At 40.5% G+C, this 25827-nt stretch overlaps 1 protein-coding gene across 1 annotated transcript in view; it reads right to left on the bottom strand.

Moving 5' to 3' along the window:
• Positions 1 to 25827, bottom strand: part of LOC111572229 (cadherin-6-like) — an 87071-nt gene that overhangs the window by 27202 nt on the left and 34042 nt on the right. The window lies entirely within an intron of this gene.

Here is a 25827-nt window from a genome sequence, read left to right on the forward strand (position 1 = left end):
CTTGGTGTTCTGACATGTCCTGATTATTCCAGTCAATGTCAGAGGTACTTAGGAGAAAATAATGTATGTTTGCTTTCCGTTCACGGATAAATATATACTAAAACAAAATAGGAAATCATTGATTTAAAAAAAAAGCTTTTCTGTGTTTGGCATCACTGAACCTGCAAAAGACTCGCCATGCCTCAACTGCCTTTGATTTACTACTCTATTAGGAAATATGCAGGAGCTGCTCAAGACAGTAAAACTACTCAAAGGGATAACAGCACTGCTACTGTGCCTGACCATATCTTAAATGTGTGTGTATAAATATATGATGCCGGCATGCTAGGATCTAAGAGGAAACTACAAATAGCATTACAAGTGGATCCAGTGCCAGCAGCTATGGATATACGGCTGCATATATGGTGGGTTGTGACGATAGACCTGAGCAACATAACAAGCTGTACAAGCAGCGCGAACACATATATACACACACACACACACGCACACACACAAACACACATGCACATGCGCTGCTTCCATGCAGTGACCCCATTTCTTAACAAGTTTATTACGACCTCCAAGGGCTGGACAGGCGATAGATCACAGCAGGGGAGGCCAGAGGTGAATCCATCAAAGCAGCTTTAATAAAGACCACTTGATTTGGCCTGCTGGCTCAACAGATGAAATGGTTGTGTTCAGGTCCAGTGAAGCAGACCAGAGTCTGCTTCTCTACTTGTCCCAGTTCCAGTTTATTTGATGAGTTATTTGTAGGCAGAGGAATGAGGAAATAGTAACGATAGAAATGTTTTACAATATCGTCAATATTTGCAGTTATATACTCTAGTTGTTACAGTGGGGAATTCCCAGCAAAACAAAGACAAGTTTATGTTGCCAGGTTTCTTACTAGGTCACCTTTACGCTAGTGGTTCTCATGTGTTCTTTCAGATATACCCATGACAGTGCTGAAGAGAGTCATGGTACGTGTGTGGTGTGTCTTGTACATGCACCATGGGACAATAGATAAAAGTTCAAAAATGCTCCTATAGACTGTGCATAATATATACACTTAGCCCTACATTAAAACTGCTGACAGACCTGTGAAGGATGGGATATATGAGGCAGCAGGTCAACAGTCAGTTATTGAAGTTTATGTGTTTGAAGCAGAAAAAATAAGAATCTGATTGACTTCAACAAAAGTCAAATTGTGATGACTGGACTGCTGGTTCAGAACATCACCAGAATGTTAGATCTAGTGGGGTGTTCCTCGTGTGCTGTGGTTAGTACCCACCAACAGTGGCTCGAGGAAGGTGAACCAGCAACAGCTTTATGGGTTCCCAAATGTCTCTGAAACACGTGTGATCCAGTCTGACAGAAGAGCTACTGTAGCATTAATGCTCGCTATAACAGACAGTTATCAGAACACACAGTATATATGGGGATGTATAGTCACAGACCATTCAGGGTTCCCATGCTGACCCCTGTCCACTGCAAAAACTGCCTACAATGAACACATGAGCATCAGAACTGGAGCGATAGAAGAAGAGTGGCCTGATTTTTAGCATCATTCTGGAGGCTGGGTGTATATATGTCTATTACCTGAGGTAGAGATGGTAGCAGGATGCACAAGGCAATCTAGCAGAGGCAGCATGTTTCTCTTAGTAATGTTCTACTTGGAAACCTTGCTGACATTTGTGTGGATTCTACTTTGACAGATACCACCTACCTAAACATTGTTGCAGACCACGTAAACCCTTTTATGGCAACAGTATTCCCTGTTGGCAGTGGTTTCTTGCAGCAGGGTAACACGCCGTACCATAACGCAAGAATTGCTCAGGAATGGTTTGAGGATGTTTAAGGTGTTAACTTGGCCTTAAAACTCCCAAGATGTCAATTCAATCAGCGTACATGGGATATACTGGAAAAGCCCAATCTATGGAGACCCCACTTTGCAACTTCCAGGACTTAAAAGATCTGCTGTGAATGTCTTGCTGTCTCAGACCGCAGGACACTTTCAGAGGTGATGGGTCAGAGCTGTTTTGGCAGCATAAGAGGGAATCTGCACAATATTAGGCAGGTGGTTTCAATTTTGTTGCTCATTGGTGTATATACAGTCTGTGGGGGCTTCAGATGCTCCAAATAACTGTGGATAACTCAAAAAAAGAAATTTAATGCTTGACAACTGCTCCCTCAATGATACATCCAGATGCCATCAGATGAATGAAAGGAGTGTCTGAAAGGGGCTTAAGAGATTATCCCCAAAACAGAATGTGTACAATGGACTCTTAGGAACAAAGATTGGTCTTTTATCTCTATTAGCTCCTCATGCACAGTGTAAACACTTCTACAATCTAATACATCAGCTCTTCTTTGGCAGATCCATCAGTATAAATCCACACTGTCTGAACAAGCGGTGTTGAAACAAACACACTCTTTTAAAATGTCAATTTGTCACACACAGTGGATGTGACATACAAGTACAGTATAGTGTTAAATTGCTGTAAATTGTTACCTGAGGCGATTTTACATGCACATACTTAGCAGCTGAACTCTAAGAAATCTGTGTTTTTATTCATCTCGAACAGCCAGTGAACCAGCTGTGCAGACGCTCGCTGTAAATTAGCTAGCAATGACGTCATAGTTCAGCATCTGACTGATCTCAGAACTCACCAGGCTCTCCGGTTTTCTGCTTTAATCTCCTATCTGGGTGATGGGAACCCCGGGCAATTTTCACGTCTAACTGTGTCTTTTCTGACTTTGTATGTTATCGCCTTACATCATAAATTTGCCTCAGTTGCAATTTACGCATGTGGTAGACTACTTCTTGGCCGGGCCGCATGGTTTCAGACAATCTCTACTCGTTGCCTGTCAACTTAACAACAAGATGAAAGTTACATATAACAGCATGAATGAAGGAAGTTACTGTGCTTTCCCAAGTAATAGTGCCCCACAGAGTCCCTCATGAGTTTTGTATGCATATAAGGCATTAGTGTGTCATTAGGCCTGTGGTTCTTCATGCTAAGCTAATGTAGTTTACTGTGGACAAATATAGGGCTGATAGATCAAGCGAAAGCTATTTTCAATTACAATTTTAGTTTCCAACTTTTTTTTCCAAATTGTCTAAGATAAACAAGATCAAAAATGAATCCTGTGCGTATTGTCATGATTCTCTTATTTTGTCTTATAAATCCAGCATTACATCACTATACTTCAGTTCCTTCCTAAAAAAAACAAAAAAACAAAAACAAATGTTCACCAAGTGTTGGATTGTTCACCCAGTAATACAAAACATGACATCAGACCATCCTGAGACTGGTTACTATTATCATACTGATGATGCATTGTAGAAATAGGAATCCTGCTTAGAAGAGGAACTACAGGTATAGACATTTGAAGTGCATGGGTGAAGAGCCAATGGTGTAAAGCTACCATCTGTGGGATTGTGACTGAACACCTGTAAGTCAAGATCCCACCTCAACATGACAATACTGTTGTATCGTAGAACTGATTGAAGAACTGGATAATAGTAATACAAATCTTCTCACTGAAGTCACTGAATAAGAGTATTTTCGAAAATGTTGAACTACTGCTTTAAATTCAATACTTGAAACTCATAATGATGAATTTGAAACCATACGTCAAAACCAGGGGAAAAAAAAGTATTTTAAGTAGAATTACTACCTTGAAGCAGTCTGCCAGCCAGCCAAGTGATTGTTTCCACCCATGTCTGCACGGACTTGACCTTTACCCTTTTAGATGCGAAACATCTGATGTCAAATGTTAGACATTTGTGTAAAAAATATGTCATAATTAGTGTAGGAATTTTTGAGTTATGGCCAGAAAAGTGTTTTACCTTCGACCTTTCCGCCAAATCCGAATCAGTTCATTCTTGAATCCAAGTAAATATTTATGCCAGATGTAATAACATTCCCTTCCAGGAGGGCCCTAATTTGTCGATTCACAAGAATTGGAAAGGCGGATGAACAACCTGAAAACATAGTGCCTCCGGCCTCTGCTGTCACCACTACAGAGTAACAATAACAAAATGTGGATTCTCAGTATGAGCTGTTCTTTTACTGGCTTTCTTTCCTTTTATTTTTCTCTCTTGTTGTAAATTGTATCAACAATAGAATTTCTGTTGGATCATTATGCCAATAAAGTACCTAAGTTCAACTAATTTGAAAGACATTGAGATAAAGAAAATAAAAATGTGTTTGTGGGAGGAAGGGCATAGGAGCAGGTTGGCATGAATGTATCGTCATACATGTTGACCTGCTGTGTATATTAACCTATGTGAGCACAATGTAACCTGGGCAGTTTCTGCTCCACTGGTGCTTTAAAACTTGCCTGAGGATATATCGTCCAACCAGGTCAGACAGCTAGATGCACAAGAGAAGGGAAAGAAATGTACTGACTGCAATGGAGAGAGGAGAAAACAGGGAGCCAGAGCCAAGTGCTCGTAAGTCCTTGTCTCTCCTGCTCCAGTGTCTTTGATTCATAAGGACTATGATGGCTGGCCAGGGCAGGGGACAGGTATGGCATTTTGGCAGGAGGAGGAAAGGAGGGAGGGCGGGGAACTAATTTGTAATAGTCATCCTTGCTGTGTGGTTTACTGTGTCAGGATGCAGCCCATTTAACAGTGGTCATCTAAAAAGCAATAGCATCCCTATACCAGGCTGCCACGTGAGATACATCAGCTCCTATGTCTCTTGGCTTTTTCTTTATAGAAAGAGAAAAGGCAAAACAGCCAGTTGTCATGTTTTGTTTGACAGGGTGAGGAAGGAAGTTAAAAAAAAAAAACCCCTCTGGCCACTTGGGGGCACTGGTGGCATCCTTTTCACTTTTCTCTCGCCTGGTTGGTGGAGTTTCAAGTGATGTGGATCTGGCTGTTGCTTGCTCTTTCTGTTTTCCCCTCCACCACAGGTCTGGATTATATAACTGTGCATTCATTAACACATCTTCTGCCATGTGCTCCTTTCCCAGCAGATGGTTAACTGAAGGCTACAGAGGACATTAAGGAGGAGGAAGGACTACCTCAGGAAAATCACATTAGAAACCCTCATAAGGAAGAGCACTTTAAATCAACCAGTGACTTTGAAAAGGGTAAAAATACACGTTCAATAAAGACTTTGGTAACTTTCACGCCGCTCTAAAAAAGAAGTAAAAAAAAGCTCTCCTGTAAAGAAGTGTGAGAGTCGTCATGGGTATCAAAATCATTGCTGGCTGCCACATGTTTGAGGTATACAGCTGAATATATATAGAGATATTTTTGTTTTGTTTTGTTTTAAAGCAAACACACCATCTCTTGGGTGGAATCCAATTATCAGTAGAAAACCTGACTCCAGTAGAACTGTATGCCATTCATTTTGTTCTACCAGCTTGCAGGATGTCTCGCCCTTCTGTTTTCCTTACGATTCAGCTCTGTCTTTCTCAAAATATTACTCTCACTTCATACCTCACTTTTATGCAAACAGCTTGCCTTCCTATACTGAGTGATGTGTAAATAAGACATAAGGCAGGCAGACAGAGTTGAGAGGCTCGCTTGTTGTTCAGCTAACTGCTGGAATGGGCAAGATGTGAGATTTGAATATGGTATGACCATTACAGACGCGCTGGTTCCAGTATCTGACAATCAGCCGTCACAACGGGGAATTTATGCATTACCGAGTTTACTGAGGATGGCAGCGCGAGTTAAACAGGAAGAAACATCTTGATGGCAGAGGCAATTCCGCGGACAAAAATGCATCATTGACGAAAGGGGTCAGAGGAGAGTGACAAGATGTGTTCACGCTAGCTGACAGACCACAAATTTAAACTGAATTTGTGCGGCAGTGACATGCACAATGATGCCCCAGCAGAAGCAAATGTACTGCACTCTCGTGACTTAGAAGCCACTAGATAAAGCTACAATGTGCAAGTAAACTCCAATAACAAGAAAAAGTGCCACCTCATTCATACGAATCCTATCGCGTGGCGCCAACTGAGCGTTTGAACTCCACAGATTACTGCTGACCAAGTTCACTCATTTATCGCCGCGGTCTCTGCTTTTTCAAACGGATGCTTCCAGCAGCATAATGTGCCATCAGATGCATTAATGTAGCCCTGAGATATCTGCAGGAACTGTGTGATGCTATCGAATCAGCATGGGCCAAGATCCCCGTGGAAAGTTTCCAGCATCTGGTTGAGACGGTGCTTCAAGGAATTCAAGGCTGTTTAGAGGAAAAAACACAGTCCTGTGTCCTGTCCTTTAAGAGAAACGTCTCCATCTTATGAAAAGGACAAAACCAACAACAATTCCACTATCAAGTTGAGTCTGTACAGCCAGGAGCCAGATATATCTTGTTATGCCATACATCTTCACTGTTCACTGTTCATTCCATAAACTATTAAAAAGCCATTGTTGCACTGGCTGATGTGTGTTCAGCCTGTGCAACAACCATAGGGGAATGAAAAAAAAAAAGAAGATTATATTCAACATTATAAAAGTCATTTTGTGCAAAAAATTCAATGTAAAATGTATTTTAAAAGAGCATTTCCTATTTCAGTGACAGAAATTGAGCCAATTTTATAGAGACAACATTCTGTTTTAGGAAATACTTACTAGCATACCATCTGCAGTTGAAAAAAATGTTCAGAAAATGCACTTGTTACTCTTGTTTGAGTGATACTGAAAAAAAAACTACAATGCCAAGCTGTTGTTAGAGCTCCTCAGCATATTTAAGAAAGTTAAAAAACACATGTCACACAAAAAAAGAATATATCTGTATTTGTCTGCAGAGAGGGAAGAGGTATATTGAGAAATGGATTCATGTACTGTCAATTTCAGTCTTTTAATGACAAAAATGGATAATATTGCCTGGTTCACCAGAGCTGAGTACACATGAAAATTGTTCTTGTCCTGTCTACCATTTCCAGTGGTTCCACTGGTGCAGCTGACATTTAGCAGCCTTGTCTTGTTCCGGGTATATGTATTGCATTATTTATTTTTTCCCAGCCTGCATTCTGTGTTACATGGCAGATTGGTTATCGTCAGCTCTATGATTCCTCTTCTCCTCCCTGCTGCTCTGGGTGCTGTGAACTCCTTGTAGCTACTCTACAGGCCCTGGACTTTGACTCACAGGTGTTGGTATCATTTGAAGCCAGCTCGTAAGGCTACAATCACTACAGCTTGTTGCTCTATATTAGCTTCAAGGTAATTTTGTGTACAAGCTGAGTACCACATATGGCTTAGCAAACGCTGGTTAGCCTTATTTCCTTGATTAGAGAGCATAGTGAAATACAAAATGTGTCTTTTTGGATGTTTTAATGTCCTTTATGCTCTTGTTATTGTATTCTGATCCCATTTCATTTGATCTGCCAGTTGTTCCCACTCTTTGTGGATATCATGTCTGAACAAAACCGTGTGGGGTGTCAGGGCACTTTTTGTGTCAGCAGATTGTTTAATTTAGCTGAGGTAGGCCAGTAGCCCGTAGTAATTATGAATGCACAGCTGACCAGTCAGTAATCAACATAAAAGTTGTCCCAGCTGCTCGCTCCACACCCTTTACCCTGCACGTTCTCAGCCCTTTTGTACTACCGTCCTGTGGGACTGGAGCTGGAGTGGGCAGCTTGTTACACAGTGTTTTATCTTCATCACATGTCATTATTTCATTAAAAAACAGATCACCTCCAAGAGATGACAAGATTCTCTTTAAAACAGCGCAACACAGAAGCACATCGGTTAAGCATATGGCTTTGGAATGAGGAGGCACGAAGAAAAATTTTGTGTGTGCCTAAAATGTGTGCTGGTGAAAAAGCTATGCGCACCTGTGCAACAAATGTCAAAGGTTAGTCTGGAGACCCGTAAGAAGGGAATTTCACTACAGTATATCCAGAAAAACAGTGTCCGTGCTCTCTTGACCCATGAGTCAAATCACAAGTCAAATTCGAGGTGAAGATTTGATCATTTATAAGATCCTAAAACCACTTGGAGAGCCACACTGAGAGATAACACAAGCTGTATATATTTACCTCAGGGATGTCTGCAGTCTTTGCAAATGCACATTCCCGTGTGTATTAATGTGTGTTTACATAAAAATACGACCGATGCATATTTTTGCACGGCTGTGTGTGTGTTTGCTTGCAGATTATTCTATGAGGGTGCATTTTCAACTTTAGCAAAATGGCAGCTTGTCTCTTGGGCAGTGTGTGTGTCTGGCCAGGTCCTCCAGTATGTGGGCAGAAAACAGAGAAGCTGCTTCCTGAAGCCTTCACAGCAGCCCTGACAGTGAGAAGAGTCACCGTGGAAAACATGCCACTGTAAGAGAAATTTTTGCAGAGATACACAAGCTTCCCCTTAGCATGAAGTATCATAAATCTCAGCCTTGTCTCCAACTTCATTTAGATTGATGCGATTGGTATTCACTCCATTATGTATAAAGATTTTACGTAATTAAGACAAATTTGAATTTGATGATTGTTGCTGTCTCTCTTCGGTAGAAACTGCTTCAATCTGACTTTTAAGACAAAGCCAGTCCCTCAGACACAAATGGATATCTGCCAAAACAGGTCTTTTTCAGTTTCTCTCTGCTCGATACCTGCCCAGGCCAATCAGGACAGGTTTCTCTTCTCATAAGGCCAAATGCCAAGAGCTGCACAATTACTGGTGTAATTGGCTTGAATTGGCCATTAGTACTCAGCTTGAGTCAGAGTCCACAACACACATCAACGGACAGATGTGAATTCAATCAAACAACCTCAGTCCCTCACTAATGCACTGACTAGACTTTCTTTTTTTTCTTCTTGACTTCACAGAAATTAAAACGGCAGTTCTTTGTACTTCTGATAAGTTAAAAACACCTGCAGAAGTTTCTCAGGAACAAAAGGTTTCGTTACCTCCATTGCTTGAAAAATTGAAAAGTAATTAATAGGCGTGATCATGGAGGTAGAATTCAAGATTAAATACTGGTGATAGAAACTGAATGAGACATAATTCACAGTTATGAGCGAAGCCTTTATTAGCATTGTAAATTGTTTCCAGCATTGTCATCTGTTGCAGGTTAATTGTTTTCTTCTATTCCATCTGTGTGCACTGCCAATTGTTATTATGAGTCCCTGACATTCTTCATAACCTCTAATTCCTGTAATCAGTGTCGCTGGGCATCGGTTTGTTGATGGTGGTCAGAAATAGCATGAGTGTGAATTCACCACTGCCAGTCATAATCGGTCTGGTTGCTCTGTTTTCATTATGTGCTCCAACCAGACTGCTCTGCATTCAAGACTTTTCCAGTATCAGGACTCACAGCATCATCACAAAAAATTCAAGGGTTGTCTAGATGTTTCTGTCCAGAGCTGTTTTTTTTTTTTTTTTTTTTTTAATGTAATGGTTGGAATTTTTTTTTTTAAATTCTGCAAGCATCTCGAAAATTTAAGTGACACATATACAGCTACATAAACAAACAAATCAAAAAAACAACCTGTGGTATTTTAATGGAACATGAAAGATGGTCATATGAAGTGGTGTAAACCCTTTTTGTCACTGTGAAGGGGGCTGAACAATTCGATAGTCTGTACAACCCAATCTCACTTCATCAGTGCTCATTCTGCCTTCCTTTTCAAGTCTACTGTTCCATAGAATTATGCAGAATGGGCATGAATTGTACAGCAAACAGCATCATTAAAATAAAAATAAAAAAAAAATCCTACAAATGAAGCAAGGTCACGCAGAACATCCTTGTTAAAAAAACACTAGGGGTTGCCTCTTTCTTTAATGTAATTACAAGATGTAAACAAACAAATCACTAACAGCATACTTGGCTACAGTTTTTGACATTTCTACTGATGCCAAGCACTCAAATCTAACAACCAGTATTTTCATTTAAGTGCAGAACTGCAGTCCTACCAGTTTGAGTAATGCCAAATGCATAGATTCCTAACTGCAAAAATAAATTTGACAATCAGTCCATCTGGGTTAAAACCAGTTAGGGGTGGGCAGTCTGGCAAAAAGACCAATGGATGAGAGAGTCTTTTGTGTTAGAATCCCAATCAACGACGTGAATCATTATTGTCTCCAAAGATTTAGTTGAACTCATGATAACATGAATAGTATATGGCATATAGACCTAGTGCCTCAAACTGCTGCTGACTGTGAGAAGTTTCACACAAATTTCGTTGGATTTACAAAATGACAAATAAAAGCCTCTATCCTGTATCCTAGATAGAAAGTCTGTCACTTGAACTCAAGATTAAAGGGTCAAACCACAAATCTCTGCAACATGTTTTAACTCTGATTTTTAGAAAAATTCTGCTTTGATGCTTCTTTCGAAAGTTTAGGAGGCCCTATCTGCTCACTTGCCAGGTCACTGCCATCACTAGATATCAATCAGCTGCTTCTCCAGTGAGCTTCTTGTCTCATGGACAGACTCCAACTCCGCTGCCATGGACTGCGACTGGCAAAGGTGGCTGATTATCTCATTACAAGTAGACATTATGGTGCTCTCTCAGCAGGCTTGGTCAGCTTGGCACATGAACCCGTCCTCCACCTGCTGCAGGTTCTGGTCGGACTGACCCTCCAGCTTGCAGCTGCATTTCCAAGAAAGCAGCAGAAGGAATACTGTCACCAGCTGCAGAAAAAGACGGGAAATTGGAGAGCATCTACAAGACAAGAGACCCTGGAGAAATAGCTCAGTGACGTCAAGGACCACCACACCGGGCAGATGGGAAACAGGAGATGGGACTGACTGGGGCTACCTTGTTAGCAATGACTGCTAGGATAATTACGTACACGTCATTTAACGATGCATTCTGTAAAATTTCTGATGATGGTTGACTGAGAAACTACACAAACTTCTTAAATCTTAGCTTCTGTGTGGAATTGCCATATACATACATGTAATCCTTGCAGTTCTGGACTTGCAGTTTTAGTCCAACTTTTAAAACTTAGAGGTCTACACATGGGCACCATCTACTGGAATGGAAGCTAATATTTTCTGCAATTTTGACTTGTACCACCTGCATTTAATAAAGAATATCCTTTCGGTTTTTCTCTGCAGCGTATGATTTACAAGTCCTGGAATGTCTCCATAGTCAGTTAATAGAAAAAATCCCACATTGTGGTATGACAGCATACATTGTGATTTACTGGGATATAGAAAAATGTTCTGATTTGGATGTAATTTATCTTGCAAAAATAGTTTTACAGCATAGGGACTGAAACAAATTCCGTGCCATTTTGCCAAAAGAACCCATTCAATCCCTTCCCCTGTTAGAAAATCCCTTAAAATAGTTAAAACACATCTCATTTGATCTGTGAAGCCACGTGAGCATGTGCTCTTCTTCGTTCTTTCCTTTATTTATACCTTTGTTCCTTCATCCTTTTCTATTCCTATCTGTATGCCCCTCAGTTGCCATCATTCTCTTTCTCTGCCACACACTCCCATACACATGGACACCGTGAATCACACTACACACTTGCAACTTTTTTTTCACAGCGCTTTGTAATGGCTTTGATCAATAATTGATCAAGGGAATCTTCTAACTGTTCAAAGAGTGTAAGGAGTGTGTGGAGGCAACTATTTTCACTTTCTCCCAAGATCCACACAAAGGCGAGCGAGCCACGCCATGCAGAGCTCACACCACCACCATAGGATCAGCCGGCTCATAAACTGCTGGCACAATACCATACCACAAGATGTCTGCATGTCTGACATTACCTGAAGCTCTAAGTCCTGCCAAGACATATACATTCAAGCACAGACAGCGGACCAAGGTAACATGTCACCCACTGAGATTCTAAATGTCTCAGGAGCTGAGATCTAAAATGTCATGGCCTCGGGGTTCAGCTGCTTTCTGATGGCAATTTTGCTTGAGAAATCTGTCCGGATCCAATGACTTGCCTGTGCCACTGCCACTTGACAGCTCTATTTTCTGGCCCATGAAAAGGACATGTCAGGTTGTCTCGCGCAGTCATTGTTCTGTCTATTGTGTGTGCACGGATGCAGAAATGACATGGAAGGTGGATGACAAATAGCAAAAACAAACTCTCTCATTCTTTACTTTTGTTTAGTCTTTCACCTGATCGTTTTATCTGTGTAGCTTAGCACGGATAGAATTTAATCACACAGTTTTTGATGTCTTCTCCTCCCTGTTAAATATTTGTCAGCCCATCTGAGTGACTACAAAGTAACCACAAAATGCTACAACCGGAATAGATCTGTGGGTAGTGGCGAGGCTACGTTGTGTGTTTGTTGGTGCAGTGGTGCTGAGTGTTAGTCCTCACTCGTGCTATTCCAGTGTGTATTCGCTCATGCTCTCGTGTTTTTTGTTTTTGTTTTTTTTTTTTTTTGCAAACATTGCCCCGCAGAAAGGAATTCTGCGCATTCCTCTGCCCTACCTCCACATGGCTGGCCTCAGGGATCCTGAGAGGAAGGAGAGGATGAAGAAAAAGAAAAGAAAGAACACCGGGAAGTAGAATATCAAGCGACATTGTCCAGAAGCTGTTTACTCCATCTGCAGGCTACATGCAGTGTTTGAGCACGTGTAAATGAGTGCGTCTGAGTGCTCGTGCGTGTGTGGGTTTGCAATGCTTTTGTGTTTAGTCTCCCTGCTTGCACAGGTACCAGGTGTGCTATTGCAGACTGAGCAAGAGACAATACTTGTCAGGGAGAGGGTGAATGGACTAGTGAGAAGGAGAGAGAGATAAAGAGAGAAAGGGGGCGAGAGCTGGCAGAAGGAAGTGAATGAAAAATTCATATGGCTGCAGATCCCAAAAGCCCTTCTGTCTTTGCCAGGAGTCCTCATCTTCAAACTGCTGGGCAGGGGTGGTGGGACTGTGCCAAAGAGATGCACATACGCACACACAGGATGCAAAGGGAGGAACAGTGTCGGATGGGATGTTATCTAAGAATCAAGGGGGAAGCTGAAAAAAGAAAGAGTCAACCGCACAATAACAGTATCCCTTAACAACAACAGGATGCTCAGGACAGCATCCTAATCGTCCTCTGGATCCTTTTGTCATAACAAGTGTGACAATCCACCGATAGTCTGTCCTGTACTATAAGTCAGCAGTGCGATTTCAGGTGTTTGTCTGCCAAAACAGTTTGTGTGTGCCGGAGTTCCATTTCTATGATCCCACCACCATCTTTTGTAGCATCCACTCGAATGAAAGAGTGTAGAAAAGCGATTTGATGCAAATTAGGCTAAATGAGAAGCTCACTGCAAGTGAAAATCCCAATGCAAGCATGTTAAATAAATCAGAAGATAGGGATCTTTGTAATTATATAGACAACATCTTGATGCATACCCGTGACACAGCCTTGAGCTGACAAACAGGAGAGGAAAAAAAAGTCAAGACGGAGAGAGAAAAGGGAAAAAGGAACAAGAGAGAAGTAGTCTCATCTTTTTTTACTCACTACTGCAGCGTTGCCATAGCCACTGCTGCATCCTTAGGATGCCAGGGCAGAGACAGTTTGAGGAGGTAGAGCAAAGGAAGGAAGGGGGAAGAACTTTTACAGCTCTACCTCTCTCTCGCTGTGTGAAAGTGGGTCAACAAACACACACACACCCACACACAGAATACCCGTCATCTTCCAAACTGCTCACTTCTATTCATCTGTGTGCTGGGATCAGGGACTCTGTGAGGTGGGGTCTTGAAGAAATCTGGCTTTTCTCCAAGGACACATAAAAACAAGCAAAGAGGCAAAGACAAACACAGTGTGTTTGACATGGATTCTCTAATGCCTGTGAGATGTGCATCAACAGTAAATCCAATCAGGCTTGTCAACATACTTTTGCATGAGAATATTTAATGGATTTAATTTGGTTGAGCTATCCTGTCCATGTATTTTGAGAAAAAAAAAAAAAAGATCAATACTTTCAGGTCCTCGTTCAGTATTTTGAAATGACAAAAGAGAGTACATTTCTGTCAAGCAAAATCTTAGGTGCTGTCCTTCAGTTTTGTTTTTTAAAAGCTTTCCTGCTGTCAGACAGTTTTTGTAATATTTTTTATTTGGTGGTGAATAGAGAGAAAATTCTGAATATATCTCTCATTTATATACTACCGTTTAAAAGTTTGGAGTCACTGAGAAATGTCCTTATTTTTGAAAGAAAAGCTTTTTTTTTTTTTTTTTTTAAAATGAAGATTGCATTAAATTAATCAGACATACAGTCTAGACATTGTTAATGTGGCAAATAACTACTCTAACTGGAAATGACTGATTTTTAATGAAATATCTACATAGGGGTACAGAGGAACATTTCCAGAAACCATCCCTCCTGTGTTCTAATGCTACATTAAGTTAGCTAATCGTGTCGAAAGGCTAATTGGTGATTAGAAAACTCTAGCACATGAATAAAAGTGTGAGTGTTCATGGAATACATGAAAATGCCTGGGTGACCCAAATCTGTCGAACGGTAGTGTATGTCAATTTTCTGATAAATTGTAAGCAATGAATATAGAAAGCACAAAGAACATATTATAGTTAAAAAGTACACATGAAAAACATTAGAAGTGACAGAAATTTCTACTTTATTATGTTTTTCTTAATAATATGATTATAAATTTAAATGTAACCTATGCATTTACTATATAACAATATGCACAATGAATGCAAATACTGGAATTCACAAGTAGCTTAAACTGACTTTATAGTACTCTGATGTATTATTGTTTCTTATTCCGCCAAGGAACGGTGGAGTTATGCAATGATTGGTGTACATTTGTGTGTCTGTTTGTCTGTCTGTTAGCAACATTACTCAAAAACGGATTCACGGATTTAAATAAAATTTTCATGGAAGGTCAGAAATGACACAAGGACCAAGTGATTAGATTTTGGCAGTGATGTGGCTTATAGTCTGGATCCATGGATTTGTTAAAGATTTCTGTATCATTGCGTGATCGAAGCACGGCCTCACTGTAACTATGACTACAAGTGAAAACAATGTCAGCTGCCTGCTGATCACATGATTGTGATCCTACTATAAATTGACGACTGCGGACTTATTGGGATTTATTCAGCGGAAATGATGAAAGGAACAATTGATTAAATTGTGAGGGTGTTTCCGAGTGCCATCAATTCCCGCCGCCCACTATATATTTAGGTCACATGATTTGGTATCCGTAAGTAACAAACACATGCATAACACATGCCTATGCTCCCCGCAAGGTCATTTTGTTTGTGGGTACATCTATATTAAATGGCCACATTCTATAGTGCCATGATTTCTGCCACAAATTTTTTCAAGATATCAGCCGTCAGAAATGATAAAACGACTGAGCAGCCTTGGTGAAGTACTGCGCTTTCTGAGTTCTTTTCTTGTTAATTTCTGCTACACTTCTATTCAAAAACATTTGAGTTTCTATTAAAAATGTAATTCAAAATAAAAAAAAAAACCAGTAGCTACATTGTTCCATTGCAGAAAATGTACTCTTGTCACCAGAAAAGCTGCAAAATTTTTTGATTGTTGTTTTTAGGGGCTATTCAGGGGCAGGAGTCATCACTGTAGCAATGTAGAAAACAACTACATCTTTGTGCTTAGCGTTTGCAAGGAAGTATTTTAACCCAGGTTTTTTTTTTACTGAATGCAATCAAGTAGTCTTGGTAAAAGCGAGACTATACAATGTGACACATTTGAATGACCTGACATGACACGGGCTAGTAGAAAAAAGATAGTCAGAAAAAAATGTCCAAAAAAATTTAGCCATCTCATAATTTTACAATTTGCACTGTGAACTAACATTGCTGTGACTCATATTGGTATGAGACTGTGTTGCCATAAGAAATTTTTTTGCAAAACTGCAGTAACTTCCAAAAGCTTCTTTTACGATATATATTAAATTCTTGCTTTCTGTCTACAAATGTTGAGTTTTAAAGTGTAGTTGACAAGTGTTTATCTATCTTGATAAAAAAAAAACAAAGACTTCTGATCTGCAAACACTTGACATGCTTTATTATACACAGACTGTCCAGTCCATGAGGCCTCTTAGGTTTCTAAGTATGTTTGTGAAGTGGGTATCATGGCTATGTGAAAGGGACAACATCCTCTGTACAATGTTGACTCCCTGACCCCTAATTTCATTGTCAGGTCATGAAGCCCCTTCATCACCAAAGACTGCACACATCCATCTGTGAGGACTATTGGTTTACCCTCACGGTCATGACGGTCGTTTCTCTGTCAGAGTGGAATCAGGCCCTGGAGAGCCGCTGGGGCCATTTACCAACATTGTAAGACATATGGCGCATAAACACATAACTACTCACATGTGCACACACATACACAAACGTTACGCCATTTACCAGGATGACACAAACAGAAGAGTGATGAGAACAGACCCAGATGTCAAGGAAAATCACATTTAGGCAGAGGAACTGTGTGGGTACGCGTGTATGTGTGAAGTAAATGTGTGTGTGTGTGTGTGTGTGTGTGTGTGTGTGTGTGTGTGTGTGTGTGTGTGTGTGTGTGTGTGTGTGTTTCCATGTGTGTCTGCTCTTCTCTTGCGCCCACATCTCTCTCGGTAACATGATGAGCATGTGACGGGAGCAAGGGAGCACTGAACTGAGTCATAGTCTCCAGGGGGCAAGTGTGATGATCAAGAGGACCTTTGGGAGAGCAGCTGAAGCTTTACCTAAACAGCCTTCCACTCATTCCCTGAGTCATCTCCTTTCCCACTCACTAACCTGGCCTCATAAATTTGCTCGCCCGCTCCCCGTGGACCTATACTGCTGACAGACGTCAAAGAGTAAAAGTTATCATAGACTATTAGTCTGGTGGGACTGGTGGAAGACACTGTATGTGCGATATCAGAGTGCGAGACAAAGGCTGTATAAGTACAGAAATGCTCTTTTGTATAGTACATGATATTCTTTGTGTCACCTGTCCACAATGTTCTGTCTCTTTCTTCTCTTATTCTCGTTTTCCACCACCCCTGCGGTCTTATTACACTCTCACAGCCTCACTCTGCTCTGTATCTTCTTCACCCACACAGAACCTTTGCCTTCCTTCCCCGCATGCCTCCCATGACCCATTCCTTACTGTGGTGTCCACAGTGGAGGCCTAAAGCCTCCAGCATCGCCAGCAGGCACCAAGACAGCAGCTGTTCATGACACATGTTCACCAAAAAACTCCTTTTTTTGCTTCATTTCATCCTCCTCATCCTTCATTTCACCCCTCGTCTTCCAACCCACCTTTTCCTTACTCATTTGGCCCCTACCGTACCATTCGGAACAGGTGATCCCCCAGAGGGCCAGTTTTACACCCTTCACTTACTCTCCACGGTGCTACCTCCTCCAGCTTTCTCAGTCCCCTCTGAAACCCTGAGTGACAAGCAGAGACATCTGTCCCAAGAGCCGACAGCAAGTCAAAGAAAGGTCCACGCTCGATGGAAGACAGTGAAAAGAAGCCAAGGGGCATCTGCCGAGGACTGAAGTCAACTTTTCGGTATGATTCATCAAACTTGTTTGACAGCACTGCAGAGCATTGCAACATTTACAATAACTCCGGATTTCCAAGCACATTCTAAATTCCACAGCAAATGTTAAATAATAGAGTATATAATTTGCTTTGTGTTTTCAAATAATCTGTTTCATAATTCAAACCACATGCTTGATAGGCAACCCTGCAAGACACATTATTTACAACTAATCTTCTTTGCCAAATACATTCAGGAAGAAATCAGTTTCTGTCTGAATAGTATTTGCTGGATTTTTTTTTTCCAATTTAGGAAGTGTGATATTCACATCCTTCTCACATGGAAAGAGGGGGGTCAGGAAAGCACAGAACTTTGACATCAGACAGTGAGCTTTGTTTCTTGCACCCACATATTACTAGGTTTGAGCTTTCACCACTGTAAAAGATGTACAGTGAGTTAATTTGTCCTAATACTAACATTTATATTAAGTTCACGATACACATTTCCGCATTATGATGGTGGTATTATGCTTCCTCCAAAACATACTTTTTTATGTAAGTAGTTGTAAGATAAGATAAGATAAGATGCGATGCTAATCCCGAAGGAAATTCTTTTGTCAGATATTGCTCGGATACAAAATTAGAAAACATTAGGAAATGCATTGCCTAGTTGAAAAGCAATAACATATAAGTATGATACATTACTAAAAATATAAATAGGTAATATAAATATAAATAATAAAAATGATAATATAATAAGTAAGCTAACATAAGTCTAAAGAATAGAAAAGTAAAATGTAATACCGGCAATAATACTGAGGTAGTAAAATAATGTAAAAGTAACAGGAAATTGAGATTTGTGCGTGAAAGTGGAACATTGTACATGGAAAATGTTATATTGTACATTACACTGACACACTTTTAGTGTTGCATTGTATACCACACAGTATCACAATATGTTGGTGGTAATAATGATACTATACTGTACTATTTGTATTGATAAATACAGAATGACAGTGTTGAAGATGTATTTACAGCTGTTTTTTTTCTTTTTCAAACAGTAACACGGCAGCTCTTACTGTGACAAAACAAGATTCTTGGTTACAAATACAAGTGCTCTTACTGAACATCCACCAACTGTCGATGCAGATGCAGGAAGCGTAATACGGCAGACGCCATAAAGCCTGTCTGTAAAAGATGTTGACTTGTTAATGAAGTCAAACAGGGGAACGTTAGTGAATGTGATTGGTGCAAATAGAGCAAAATGTTTTCACCATCACGGTTTTATGAGGCAATTGAGGGCAATAAGAACTGCTTCATTCAGCTTCTATTTCTTTGCAATACAACCTTCACACTAGTAATGTTAATTTAACCTTAACTTGCAAGCTGTGTTCACAAGTATGCAGATCGCCAACACTAGTTCTAAATGTTTAACTGAATTCCCACAAAAAAGTGGGTGATTAAATGTGCATTAAAGCACCGCTTGTACTTATCTCTGTAGGGATTCTTCATTTTGTATGTGACAAGTGAAGGTGGAGAGATGTAAAGGTATAAAAAGATAATCTTAATAAAGAATCCCTTCAGTTCTGATTAGATTTAAAATGCTTTAACGCACAAATTACTATCACAGTAAGTCACTCCTGTTGTTTTATGGCTTCTGTTTACATCTTCCACTGCATGAATATGTTCAAAATATTCTCTTTCTTTTTAAATAAAACAGCAATTGTTTTAAAAATGTCCATGTTCTGTCATATAATACCACATTACTTTATTGGATGTTTTAGGTTTCACTTTGTTTAACTGTTATCATTTCAATATTTGTATCAATATAATTATGCTGATTAATTAATGTCATGATTTTGGTACCATGACAATACTATCCTGTATATGAGTGTAATTTTTTTCGATATATGGCTGTGCAAGGAGGCAAAACGGGGAGAATAATATCTGGGTCCAGAATATACATAGAGCCTCAAAGAGCATCCATTATGTGTCCAGCAACAAATGCATACAACACAGCTAAGTAAAAAAAAAAAAAAAAAAAAATCCATTAGCAGCCCATATTAACCACTATTTATGATTGATATCTTACAATGTAGCACTCGGGCAGCACAACATCATAAGGAAAGTTGGCCGTAATGTAGTATCAAAGAGTTTCATCACCCAAAGGTACGCAGAAATGAAATCCATCAGGTCCAAATCTACAGTCGATATCTCTCAACGCTGGTCCCTGACTCCAGCAGTTTGTTCCATTACCATTCCAGCGGGTTTATCTAGAATATGCCTTTTCCAGCTCATTATGCCCACTTTAGGCTCCCATAAGGTCATTAATCCCAATCACTGTGTTCATTTTCACACATGCCAAACCATTATTCCACACTTGGCATATCTTTTTACCCTTCTGTAATGCTCTCTCTCACACACACACACATACACACACACACACATTGATACAGTCTCCCTCTACTTAGTCATTCTGTTTGTGTCACACTGGCTGTGACTGCATAAAAACATAAAATACTGTGAGGGGGATCATAAGACGATAATGATCAGAGAAAATCTTGCCAAATATAGGCTTATGGACTTGAAATTTATCTGTGATGACACATTTCAGCACTCTTCAATACTACGAGTTAGATTTGTGAAGCAGCTTGCTCGTGTATAAATGATTTGCCCTCATCCAGAATATTTGTCATGCTGGAGAGCTTTCCAGCATCCCTGCTCCACGCCTTATAGAGATTACTGCTGTTTAGTGAATGTATTTTATTTTATTTATTCTTTTAATCCGCCGAGGTGCCCCTTGGCACTGACAATACGCACAGTAAGGAGACAGGAAAGAGCACAGATTAGTGTTTAATTAATCATTTGTTAATTATTCAGTTGTCCAGTCATCAACTGTTAAAAAAACAAGACTTGAAATTAATAATGGAAGCTGAGGCCCCAATGAAAGCTGCCGTAAGACAACATTCGTTAACACAAGCTGGGAGCATATTCAGGGTCATGTAACATGCATGAAAGCAGTTTCAGATGAGCTGATATATTCACATGACAATCCCATAAAGTCTCTGTATTTGTAAATGGAGACCAATGATCAATAGCAGAGTGCAGATCAGTGTGAGCAGCTTTGGGGAATTGGTTGCTGGGTTGCAGGGATTCTAATGAGCAGAGCAACAGGAGGGGATCAGAACACCCAATCAGAGACAAAAAGATAACGAGGGACAATGATCAATGAGTGTGATTTAATTTGGAACTTTATTAGATGTGTCAAAGTTGTGCACAGACGGATTCATCTCTGTTCTTCATGGGGGCGTCACAGACCTCATGCATGGGTGTTATCGTAGATAGAAGTAGTTGTGCCAAGCCCAAGTTCTGAAGAACATAGGAACCTTTCAAATTATTTGTTTTACAATAGCATGCAAGCCTCTCGTAAACCCTGTTTTCTCTTTCATACACAGACACACACACACAAACGCACAGCGGCGCTGGTAGCTTAGTATTCACACACGACCACATGGCTGTGAGGGAATAGCCCTGCAGTGGATGGAGAAGAGACGCATAATAGAAAAACTCATTTGAAAGGAACTCAGGAGCCCAGGACCACATTAAGCTCAGCCGCCGGCCTGAATGAAAGATCATGTCGAAATTGTCACACAGTGTGTATGTGTGTGAATGCGTTTGAGTGTGGTGGAGCGAGAAAGGCTGGGGAAATAAAGACGACTGGATAAAAGCAGTGTAAATATGATAGAAAAAGATGTGAAAATCGAATAAAGAAGGCTGAGTGTGCAAAAGGAGTAACGTACTCAACACACTCCCCTGGCTCTTCAGACTGACATTTTCTGGGTGTGTTTCCATCACTCATGCGATGAATTTTATGGCCTGCAACTTAAACAAACTGTTTACATTGCACTTTTAACTTTTAATTGATTCTTCTGGACTATAGTATTATCTAGCCCTGAATATAAAGCACGCCGAGTAGGAATATTTAACAGCAGCCTGGGGAACTTTTACTTACTTTACCTGCTTTACTTGAAAAGCAGATGTTCTCAAACTTGCGTAAATTGAAATGATACCACACAGCAGCCGATGAAATCTTTTATGCATCACAGTATCTCAGATCATGAGCCCCTTTTTTGCCAGACAATCCCCTGTGTGAACGTCTGCGTCTTCCAAAGCCCTCAGTCGGGGGAGCACTGCCTCTAATTCCACAGAGGGCGCTAACCTCCTTTTCCCCTTCTGCTCTGTCTCCGACTTGAACTTCCTACAGGCACTGAGATGAGTTTAGCCCATTTTCTTTCATTTTGTCGAGGTCAGACAGGAGGAACACCTGTGGGATTCAACCTTTGGAAAAAAAAACTCGTTCTTTTACTTTCTTATTCTTCACTTCCTTTGTCCCTCCTTCCCACCCCTATTTAGCCAAGGTCAAGGAGATTTTTCCCGGTACTCCCCTTTCCCAGTTATGCCTGCCTGCGGTGGTCTTGTGTATCAAGCCAAATTGTCATGCAGAAATTGAAAATATGGATGTCCTGGGAAGGTCCAGTACTGCATTTATGCAGCTTCATACCTCCACACATTCTAATGTTTCTAAAATGCAGAGCAGGGGGTCCCTGAATAAAACATCATTGGTTTCTCACTGTGGAAAGATTTACCTTGGACTGAACTCTATAAAATGAAATTCACCTGACGCATCGGCTTGGAGAGTGGCTGACCCTTCCAGTGACTTTAGAAATATATGCAATCACTGTGGAGCGCAACAATGCAGCAGAGAGGCGCATACAGATCACACACCTCAGGCTGCCTTTGCTCTTCTCAAGCTGCTTGGTGGAGCATATTTGGAGGTGTGATATCAGGTTGAGAAACGCGTTGTTCTTACCTCAGTCTGTCCACCTCTAGCCCTCTGTAGCAAGATAAAGCAGAACAGGCTGAGGTCAACTGTGGTAAAGTTTGCAAAACTAATTGTACGAGGTTGATTTGTTTTAGTTTGGAACAGCGTGGGTCTAGTTACACTGAACAAGTTTTGGAAAATTAGGCTCTACCAATTGGTCAATTGAAGGTAAAACTACAAACTAGAATACGAGCATATCGTGCAAAGTTGCCTGATAATAATCATTAATGAAATTGTGCTTCAAATTAGGCCCGGGCGACACAATGATGGCAATGATTAGTAACAATAGACACAATCGATAGCAACGAGAGCAAGAAGTGCTTGATTTAAATGCATTTGATGCAAAGTGTCATTAAAGTGCGAAACGAAAACGCAAACAGCAGTTGCATTAACAAACTCCAAGCATGCTCTCTCTCTAGCATTTAAACATATCATTTCCCTTGATAATGACAGGTGTTGCTCTCCCTGTGAATGTGTGCAGGTCTCCCGAGGCATGCAAGTCTGCTGCTACCTGTGCTTTTCTGTGCTCTATCCACATATCCCCCCTCCTGGTAGGGACTGAGACCAGTGGGGAAAGACCCCTGCTCTTACAAAACTAGCCTCATCTTTAGGAAAAATGTTTCATCCACTGCTTTCAGTAAGTGACTTACTCTGAAATCTGACAGACTTCACCTATCACAGAGGATGGTGTGGGGTCCCTGGTCAGCTATTTGGAACCCCAGTGCTGGTTGCCCTCCATGTACCTCAATAATCCAAAGTCCGAGACTCTAAAGTTAACGTTTTTTTATTCATTTATCACATCTATATTTTTCTGACTTTATGTAATTTGTATCTTATTACCTTATTTGTTTAATTGAATCATGCCAGTTTATTTGTGGTTTACACCTTACATCGTATCAATAAAGTGGTTAAATTCAAAGTGAATTTGGCAAATTCAAAACCCACCTTCTATCTCCTGTTCTTTATTAAAAATGGTTTATTAAAAATAATCAGTAATTTTCAGTATTGAGTGACTTGAAACATTTAATCATGACAGTGACATAGTATTATTTCTGTTCTCTGCTCCATGTGTCTCCACTGTTTCTCCCTCTCTCTTTTGCCTCTTGTTTGTTCTGTCTTTTCTCATTTCACTAATTGTAGATCCTCAGTTCCTTTTCTTGACTCATCTTCTCCTGTCTTAGTGCTTCTTCTCAGAGATGTGAGAAGAGGACAAGAAGAGACACGAGGAGAGAGGACTCGAAGCAACAGGTTTTAAACAAATGAGATATCCTCACCTCGGACGCAAATTAAATTAAATATAACATGTGGCACAGCCGTATTGCCTGTCCATTGTTTTGTTGTAACCTACCGGTGTGTTTTTTGAGCTCTGTCAGAAGAGCAGAACATGATAAATTACGGCATATATTTATTTATAATTCAATTTAAAACAAGGCAGATCCTAAAGAGAATTTTATTTTTTTTTATTTACCACATATGTGGTCGTTCTGGCACACAAAATAGTACTATACAAATAAATAGTGACATATATTGTGATTGAGTGATATATATCACATATATACAGTTGTCAGTCCTGCTCCCGACATGGTTTGTATATTCCAGGCACATGTCACATCTCTTTTATGTCACTGGTACAGAAAAGACTTCATTGCGGTTAGAGAAAGACATCATCACGCAAAACTCCTTCAGCAAGCCTCTTTGATCCTTGAACCTCTCTCCTCAAGATGCCTTTCAGGAATTGAGATGTCCTTTGTGATGGTGCACCAAGATTCATTTCCAGGTTGTGCACTGGAGCACAGAGCAGACAACAAGGCTGAAATTAGTGAAATGAGATGAGCCCTTTGTGTTTCTATATCCACTTGCAGCTGTTCATCACTCCACTTCTTTCCACACTGAACGGTCTGCTCCTGTGGTAGTATTGTCAGCCAAACTCTGCTTGTAGTTTTTGCTCCCCATTGTTTCTGCTCTCAGTCTTGCTCCAACTTCATTGTGTCTCCGGTTCCAGTCACCTCTGGTCATCTCCTTGCCAACTCGCTGCCACAACCAAGCTCCAGCCGGCAACTCACAGTGTCAGACGCCACCTCCTCGGTCTCCAAACAGTCAGCTGGCCATTCACCCAGCCTCAAGCCATGCTCTAAGCCACCCTACATCCAGCTTCTCACTCCTCAGGATTACCTACCTCTTCTCTGGATTCCACTCCTGGCTGCACTCTCACTACTAGGACTGTTTAAACTAAACCCCTTAAACTGTGAGGCTAAGTTTTACATTTGGGTCCAAAAGTCTCTTTTTTTCCCATTGCTTTTCATGAAACTACACTTATCAGGTAAATAAAGGCAGACACTGATTATAGTGGGAATAATGATTTAGGTCAAAGTTAACCACAGTATCAGTTACAGACATTGAACACTTCACTGTAATTACTAGGTGCAGAGCAAATCCTGTCTATAGGGTGGACAAGGCAGTGATGGTTTGTAGAAAACCACGAAAAAAGATATAAAAAGACACCACATGAGCCAGTCTACTTCTATAAACTACCAATGAAGTGCAAATCTCTTTTTCTTTTTTAAAAAAATTTTAGTTTTGCACATTGCTCCTATCCATAAAAAGCCATGTGCACTGTCTTTATTGGAGAAGAAAAGCGAATTATTAAAGAATGCATTTCCTATTAATGAACATCCCTGATGTTTGATAGTAGGGTATCAGGGAAAAAATGTGTGGCTAATTGAAAAAAAATACTCAAATGGAAATGATTTCAATGTTAGTAGCCTGTGAAACACACTTTTCTTAAATTCTAATGCTTGTGAATCGACTAGGCTCAGCTCGCCGTCGCGACGTGTTTTTCATCCATCCTCTATCAACAGCGGCTGCTTAAGATACAGATAGATCTCACAATGTCTGACCCGCGTGACTTGGAATGAGCTTAAACAATCAATTCCTGTAGTGAGTTCTTATTGAGTTGCGATCAAGATTTCTGCTTTGTTCCGTCTTCTCTCACGGTTGCCTGGCCTGCAGAATTCAGAGGTCAAGGAACCATTCAGAAAGCTTTAATTAGCTTTCTCAAGCTAATGAGTTCTCAGGCATCATACAAATTGTTCTGTCAAACCCTGACTTTCAGCCAGTTCCTGCCAGCCTGGATTGTTTGGGTGTGAGCTCAGCAGAATAAAGGACTTTTAACCATGTTCAAATTCATTACCTCGCAAATGAGTAATTTTTCATTCTTCTCAGTCATTTGGTGACTTATTCATAGTTAAAGCTACCCCTCTGCCCATGACAGACACTGCTGGCCTGTTTAGTGTGATGCCCATCATCATTACACTGGATGGATCCGTCCCTTGTACAGTTTAAGGGGAAATTCTACTAACAAATCGAAGCTGATGGACTGAGAGCAGGAAAAGGAGGCGACACAGGAAAAAAAAAAGTAATTTCAAACTTGGACTAAATTCCAGCTTTGACTGCCTCCATGAAGACAGCGGGGCAGAGAGGAAGCTCAGACAAAAATATGAGCTTTGGTTTAACCATGAAATATGACAGTCTGACCCCATTCCCTTTTCCCCCGATCTAATTCAGCTCGGCCTAAATGGGGATGC

This window comes from Amphiprion ocellaris, chromosome 15, assembly GCF_022539595.1.
Source record: "Amphiprion ocellaris isolate individual 3 ecotype Okinawa chromosome 15, ASM2253959v1, whole genome shotgun sequence".
Classification (NCBI taxonomy): Eukaryota; Metazoa; Chordata; class Actinopteri; family Pomacentridae; genus Amphiprion; species Amphiprion ocellaris.